The 7188-nt window shown below is 46.5% G+C and overlaps 1 long non-coding RNA gene across 1 annotated transcript; it reads left to right on the top strand.

The window, feature by feature from the left end:
* The first annotated feature begins 643 nt into the window (after positions 1-643).
* LOC123048582 (uncharacterized) lies at positions 644-1536 on the top strand. The gene is made up of 3 exons (XR_006423324.1): positions 644-707; positions 827-888; positions 1266-1536. It is a non-coding gene; the product is annotated as an uncharacterized lncRNA (long non-coding RNA).
* The last annotated feature ends 5652 nt before the right edge of the window (positions 1537-7188 follow it).

Raw genomic sequence — 7188 nt, 5'->3', positions numbered from 1 at the left:
GCTCCTGGGCGTGGTCGGCGGCATGCGCCAGGAGATCTTTCTCTCCGTGGACGAGGAGGTTCCCAGCACGCTGCTGGGAGTCCATGGCGCGGCACGGGTGTGCGTGGTGCTAGAAGCACGCGGTCTACCTGGTCATGGCGCTTGGGCACGGCGGCCACGGATGCGCCATGTCCTGCGTTTAGGCTAGATGGTGGTTGCTGCTCACCGCCATGTGCTCCTGCGAGCACCATGCCAGTATGCCACCATCGCCGCTGCAACATGAGCTAAAGCATAACCCAACCACCATGCCAGTGCGCATGCTCTCCTTCTCTGTTAGCACTACTTATTATCTAATGCTTGCAACACTGAATTTGACATATATACTTTCCTCTTCGTTCATCTCCAATTTCTTTAAATTGTTTGCAGGGCCGGCCCTGGGGAGGGGCAGGGGGGTGGCCGCCCCGGGCCCCCCGAAACCAGGGGCCCCCACCGAGGTATGCAGGCCTATGGGCCAATGTCAAAAAAAATACAAGGGCTGGGCGTTGGGCTTTCACGCAGATGCGCAAGCGCAAGCAACAGCCCAGCGATTGACTCGTTTCGTGCGCGAGCGAGTCCCTCACGTGAAAAAAAGGAGCGATTGCGCCGAGCCCTTCCTATTCCATCACGACATCACGCAAACCCAGGCCGGCAGGCACAGCTATTCCAACCCTAGGCCGCCAACGCCCGACGTCCGTACTGCCGCCCTCCCTCCTGACTCTTGCTAATTTCCTTCATAATTCTCCGTTGATTTCAATTCCCGGGGCCCCCAATGCTAATCCAGTTCGCCGCTGATTTCAATTGATTCCAGCCCCCCATCTGTAATTCTGTGTGGGCGCACGCACTGATGCTCGTAACCGATTCAATCATCAGGTATATCATATTGTCGTTCGTTGATACATAGCCGGTATTGTTCAACAATTGATGCAAGAGTTTTTTTTCCGGCACTGTGTGTTACCATCTCGTCGAGAAAACAAGACATATGGATCGAGTAGCGATAAAAGAAAAAGGTTGTGGATAAATTGATACAATTACATAAGTCATGGTGTTTAAAGATATATTTGGATTTTTATTGAGCCCCGGCACCTTGAAGTCATTAAGTGATAATGAACTAGAAGAATGTTGCACAAAATTTTCAGAAACTTTCTCTCTTGATGGTTCATATGATATTGAGGTATATGATTTTATTCTGTACTGAATATCATGATATTTATTTTGCATGACGTAATGTCTGCTATGGAGATTTTCAGGAATGTCAGAGAAGCTAATGGTTATCCTAATATCTCTATTGTTTATCGCATTACTGTGCCTGTGATGGTCGCATCTGCCGAAAGAAGATTTTCGAAGTTGGAATTATTGAAGAATTATTTGTGGCCAACAATGAATCAAGAGAGGTTAAATGATTTGGCTATATTATGCACTCATAAGTTATTGGTTGAGATTGACATCGACCCCATCATAAATGACTTTTGATCAAGAAATGTTAGAAGAAAATTTAAGGTAATATGTATAATTATTTGATACGCCTACTGATTTCGAATTCATTTAAGTGTTATGATAATACTATATACATATATATTTGTATATTGATTGTTATTATTATGATGTCTATATTAAGGCCCCCAAGTTTTAGTTTCGCCCCGGGCCCCCAAAAACTTAGGACCGGCCCTGATTGTTTGAATCTGTAGATTGTTTCATGAAATTGATCTTGCTAACATGATGGCCACCTTCTCGGAAGCCTTGCTCTTTAGGATGTACTTCCCCATGGCACCGCGGCTTCTGCAGGCCGGTTGTTGGGCGACGAATTTGGTGTCCGCCGGCGGTAGTGCCGCCTTGCGATGGCCGCTGGAGGCGGATGTAGAATGGAGGGGCAACAGGTGGAGCGGCAACTGCAGCAAGTTTTCCACCATTGACTCTGCTGCCAGCATTTGTGTACGGCGAGCTGTCCGGCTCCGGCTCGAATATGTACCGTGGAGCTCCTTACCCGTGCCTCCTCTGCCGCCGGCGAGCTGCTAGTAACCCGGTGCCGGAGCTCACTCTGCGTACCCTGTGTTCCCACCTCCGACAAAGGGGAGGCTCCCGTGTTCCCTATCGAATCTTGCCGTCCGCGAGCCTAGCCCTCCATGGATGCCACCGCTCGTGTACGGCGAGGCGCCGGGCTCTGTTCGCTCCTGTGTGGCTTCCTGTGGCCGACGCAGCCGCCCAGTTCACGCACATGATCCAAGTATGCTGCCTTGCTGGTTGCTGCATGGTCGTATGGACTCACGCGAGGAGAAAGAGAAGATGAGAGATAGATGAAGAAGATGAAGATGACATGTAGGCCCGGGTTGTCAATGAGAGAAGCAAGTGATCCCGACCGGGATTGCGCTTACAAACAGGCTAGGCTTGGTTTAGGGTTGAAAACGACCAGGGTTAGAGAGTACAGGGTATAGACTTCAAGGATTTAGAGGTGAGGGTTCGTTTACGACAAGCTTTACAAACTCGAGGTTTTAATCAGACTTCACTCTATGGGGACAAGGTGAAGGGTCCAGGTGAATCATCTTTCCCTTCTCTCTTTTCTCCGGACAATGACCGCATTGTCTACCCGAACATTTGCAGAGGATTTAAATGAACCGTCTGTAGATGCTCTGGGCGGCCACTATATATGGGAGTAGATAAGAGTAATATAATTGTGTGCATATATGTAACTCCCTAGCCATTTTCTACTTGCTTGATGGCACCGTCGGCTCCTCTGGTTCGACATCTTGTAAGCTGAGACTTTCTTTTCGAAGAGGAACAAATCTATTAAAAAAGATTCCTCAAACATACAAAGCATCTCAAACATAATAAAAATTACAACGAGGTCTATGGACCACATCATTGTCGTCATCAGAACAAGGCGTTAACGTGTCGTTGTTGCTGCTCCCATGCCGGAGCCGGCCTGATATTGTCGATGATAGTCGGAAAGTCTACGTGCACATGCCCCTAAGGACCAGCACCCCGAAGCCACAGTTGTCACCATTGACTCGATCTAAACAATCTGACACCAAATCTCGCTTTTACGTACCTGCAGTGTGATTTTCGAGCGGAAATAATTTGCGGGTATAAGTTGACTTGACCTCGATGATACTGGAATACCAGTACCACAACTGCTGTCTTTGGATGCTTGATTTCTTTATTTGGTGGAGAAGCTGTCAGTTAAATAAGCGAAACCCGTAATAGTCATGCATGTACACGTGGGAGCCTTGAAAAGTCAAAATGTAAGGCAAGTCGGCATGAGGTTGATGGAACTGAAAACGAATTATTCTGCTGTCCCGTACACGTCATACTGTCATACCCATAGGACCATAGCTAAGTTATGTATATTGATGTCATACAACCTAATGGCAACTAGCTATAATTACTTCCTGCGATCCATATTATTTATTGCTACCATTCAAAAAAATATTATTATTTGCTGACTTAGTACAACTTTAAAGGGAGTAGTAGCTAAATCCATCATCGTTGACCTCAAACATGTTATACACATACATGATTGGGGGCTTATGTAATGAGGTATCAATTGTTAATTTGATGTTCCACCCTAAAATTGAGGAGGGGTTGTTAGTTAGGAGAGGAGGGATTTTCATAAGCTTACGTGAAAGTTGTTTGTAGGTGTGGCATTTTCGAGTGCCCCCTGTGGTGTGACAGCCCGTTGGTGCCTTGGTGGGGTGCGTGGGCTGTAGCTGCGGGTGGGACCGTGAGTCGGTGGGTGGTGGGGGTAGAAACTATCGACGCAACTAGCTGCATCGAATTCGGACGTTGTGCTTCGATCTAGGGTTGCCTTGCTAGGGCCAAGGTCGGAAAGAACGTGCGTGAGGCTCAAAATCCATGTGGTTTTAGAGATGGTCACACAGATGGCATTTCAAACGTAGGCTAGCATGAGTCAAAATCTTCATTGTGTCCTTGTTAGCTGAAGAATTTGCGAACGGAACGTCAAAACTTATCTTATTCAAATTTTCGGCTTTGCTGCTCAAACCGTTCCGCATCCCACGAAGTACTTATCCATTCACCCACGATCTAACACGATCTTCACATCTCAGTACGTGGGTGACACATGTCAAGCGAATAAGAAGGGTCAGGGGCACGTTCGTCCAATTTCTTTGGGCGAACAGTTTTTCACCGTGGCTATAAATACCCCCTTTCCCCTTCCTCACTGCCTTTACTTCGCTCGACCTCTCTCCAGCTCAAGCTTGTCAAACCCTAGCGCCGCCGCTACTTCATTGTCGCCGGTGAGGAAGAGCTTCACTGCCTCGACTTCGTCGCCGCCGTACTCGCGCCCGCCGCGGAAATCTTCACTCCGCCACCGCCGTAGCCGTCTTCCTCCGGCGAGTTAGGGCGTGGAAGATCTGCACAGACGAACTTCACTTCTCCACCTCACAGTTCGTCGTGTTCTTGGTTCAGGGTAATTAAAAGTTACTTTTACTGCCCTCTTTGATTCAAATGACTTCTACAAAATCCTCAAAAGGTGTTTATTCTTCAAATTCTTCACACACTAAACACCTCGCATGTCATCTGATCTTGATTCATTTCTCTAAGCTATAATTTCTCTTCAAGATTCCTCAATTGTGCGGATTTCTGATCTGTTCAACTCTGGAACCTAAGACTAAGAACGCTTAGTGAAATTGTTCAAGACTCATCTGGTAAATTTCTCAAATTTGTTCTTTTTTAAAAACCTTCTGAGAACGCATATGACCTCTCCAAATTCCTCGCAACTATACTCTGTTCACAGGTACTCATGTCTGCTGCTGAATCACTAGGTTCTCATCAACTTAACTCATTTGCAGCGTTCCTCGAAGAAAAGTTGCATACTTCTTCAGAGAATTCCATTGTTCAAATTCCTCATTTGAAGAAAATGGCTAACGGTAAGAAGCCACAGAAAGGAGGAAAGAGGCCTGAGGTCAACACTGCTTTTGAAATCCCTGAGGACATCTATGCTGGGTACTGCACACCCCCTGAGGAGGATAAAAATCAGCGCAAGGTGCGCATTCAAAAGATTGAGAGGAGATGGGCAAGAGAGTGGAGGGAGTACAAATATGTGACTCCAAAGTACATGAAGAAATTCGTTGTTACTCCTCCATGCTCAAGACCACCATTGGCACCTGGCCAAGAAGCAGATCCCACTAGCATCGAACGCGGTGAGGAGTTTCCTGAAGAATGGGCCAAGCGCCAGGCCAAGCTGGCCAAACGGGCAAAAGATGCAGTGAACAAATTCAATGAAGATTCTGCTGCTGCTGCCGCTGAGGCCTCTGTAAGGCCGAAGAAATCCATGGCAAAGAATCCTGCGCACAAGCCAAGTGCCTTTTCTTCAATGCCCCACGGCCAATTTCCTCAGCTAAGCCCTCACGGCCAATTCCTCACGCTGCTCCTGCTCCTCCAAAGTCCTCAGCTGCTCCGACCAAATCCTCAGCACCTGTGCATCTTGCCATGTGCCAAAGGACTACAGGCATCTCTATTGTCTCAGGAGCTTCAGCTAGTTCCTCAGCTGCACCAAATTCTTCAACAGGACCCTCTCTGCTGATGCAGGGCTGAAGGAATTGTACATGACAGGCATGTACAAAAGCCTCAAAGGGCATCAGACTCTTTGTGACGTGCTTAAAAAGCAGATCCTCAACAGGAACCCTAGGAAAGAGGGTATTGCCTTTGAGAGGAAACTCAATGCTGATGGTACATATTGGAAGCCTGAGCAGTACCCCAAAACCTCACGGGTTGCTGCAAAGGGACCTCCAGTTGATCCATCTAATTTATCTGGCTTTACATGTGAATCTTCTCATTCTTCTGATGAGTCATTTGACTCCAACTATAAACTGTTTAAAAATCAGAATGGTGAAGTATTTGCTAGATATGTTGGCACTAACTGCAGGAACGGTTCTCCTATGAAGAAAATCTGGGTTCCCAAAAGGTGCCTTGGAAGTCTTCAGGTGAATGTCCTCATGACACCACCTGTGAAGAATAGGAACCCAAGATCAAATTCTTCATATGGACCAAATTCTTCATATGGATCCAAGTCCTCATACGGACCAAATTCCTCACGTGGATCAAATTCCTCAAAAGGATCAAAGTCCTCAGATGAACATCATTGTGCTAACAACTCTGTTTCGCAGGGAAGAGCCAAGGGCTATGAATATGAGCATTATTCTTCTAATCATTATGTTCATAAGTCCTCGAAGAATTTCTCTGCTTATTCATATGCTTACCCTAACTCCTCTTATGTGAAACGAAATGGAGTGGCTTCTATGCCACCCTTCTCGTATGGAGCTCGCAGAATGATGAACTCTTTGCCACCCCTTCAGATGTGGGTGGTGAAGAAAAAGAACTAATCTTTTATGCAGGGTCAGGTCTCCAGACGTGCGTGAACGTCTGCAGAATTTGCTGGAGAGCTGAAAAGTGCCTGAAAGGACGCAGGCTAATCATGAAGAAATGAACTTTCATTTCTCACGTCATCATACTGCTTTAACTATTGCATTTCTTGATGAAATTGGTCTAATGAATTGTGATGTCATATTCTTCATTGATGAAGTATATGAAGTTCGTAAGCTGCACTAATTCATCTGCAGGATGATCAACCCAAAGCCACGGAGTGAGTCCTCGATAGTGGATGTACAAATCATATGACTGGTGACAAGAATCTATTGATGGATGCTCCCTTATCACCATCGCATCTGAAGCATATCATCTTCGCTGACAAAGGCAAAAGTCAGGTATTGGGTCTAGGTAAGGTTGCGATCACAAAGGATCGACACATGGACAAAGTCATGCTTGTCGAGTCCTTAGGATACAACCTTATGTATGTCTCAATGCTTTGTGATCTTGATATGGTTGTTGTCTTTGGCAAGTATCGTTGTGTTGTGGTTATGGAAGCTGACAATTCCAAGGTCTTCGAAGGCTTTAGGAGAGGAGACTTGTATATTGTTGATTTCTCTACAGGACCGCAACCAGCCGTGTGCCTACTTGCAAAAGCTTCAGAAGGCTGGCTATGGCATCGATGACTTGGTCATGCAGGCATGAGGAATTTGCACACGCTTGCGAAGAAGAAGCATGTCATTGGAATTGAGAATGTCAAATTCCTCAAGGATCACTTGTGTGGAGCTTGTGAAGCTGGAAAGATGACCAAGGCTAAGCATCCAGCGAAGACTATCATGACCACTACTCGAC

The sequence above is a fragment of the Triticum aestivum genome, chromosome 2D, assembly GCF_018294505.1.
Source record: "Triticum aestivum cultivar Chinese Spring chromosome 2D, IWGSC CS RefSeq v2.1, whole genome shotgun sequence".
NCBI lineage: Eukaryota > Viridiplantae > Streptophyta > Magnoliopsida > Poales > Poaceae > Triticum > Triticum aestivum.
The sequence above is the reverse complement of the archived record's forward strand: the minus strand, read 5'-3'. Positions and strand labels throughout refer to the sequence as shown.